Genomic DNA, 204 nt, shown 5'->3' with positions numbered 1-204 from the left:
ATATATAAATAAATAAATAAATAAAAAAAAAAATAAATAAATAAAGATAGATAGATAGATAGAGAGATAGATAGATAGATATAGATAGATAGATAGATATGATTCAGTGTGATTTTGCGGGTACGTGTTTATCTTCCTGCTCTCAAAAGCTGAGGCATGTGCAGTAAAACTATTTCTAAATTAAATAATTTTTACATTCATGCC

Source organism: Palaemon carinicauda, chromosome 2, assembly GCF_036898095.1.
Source record: "Palaemon carinicauda isolate YSFRI2023 chromosome 2, ASM3689809v2, whole genome shotgun sequence".
NCBI classification, from domain to species: domain Eukaryota; kingdom Metazoa; phylum Arthropoda; class Malacostraca; order Decapoda; family Palaemonidae; genus Palaemon; species Palaemon carinicauda.
The sequence above is the reverse complement of the archived record's forward strand: the minus strand, read 5'-3'. Positions refer to the sequence as shown.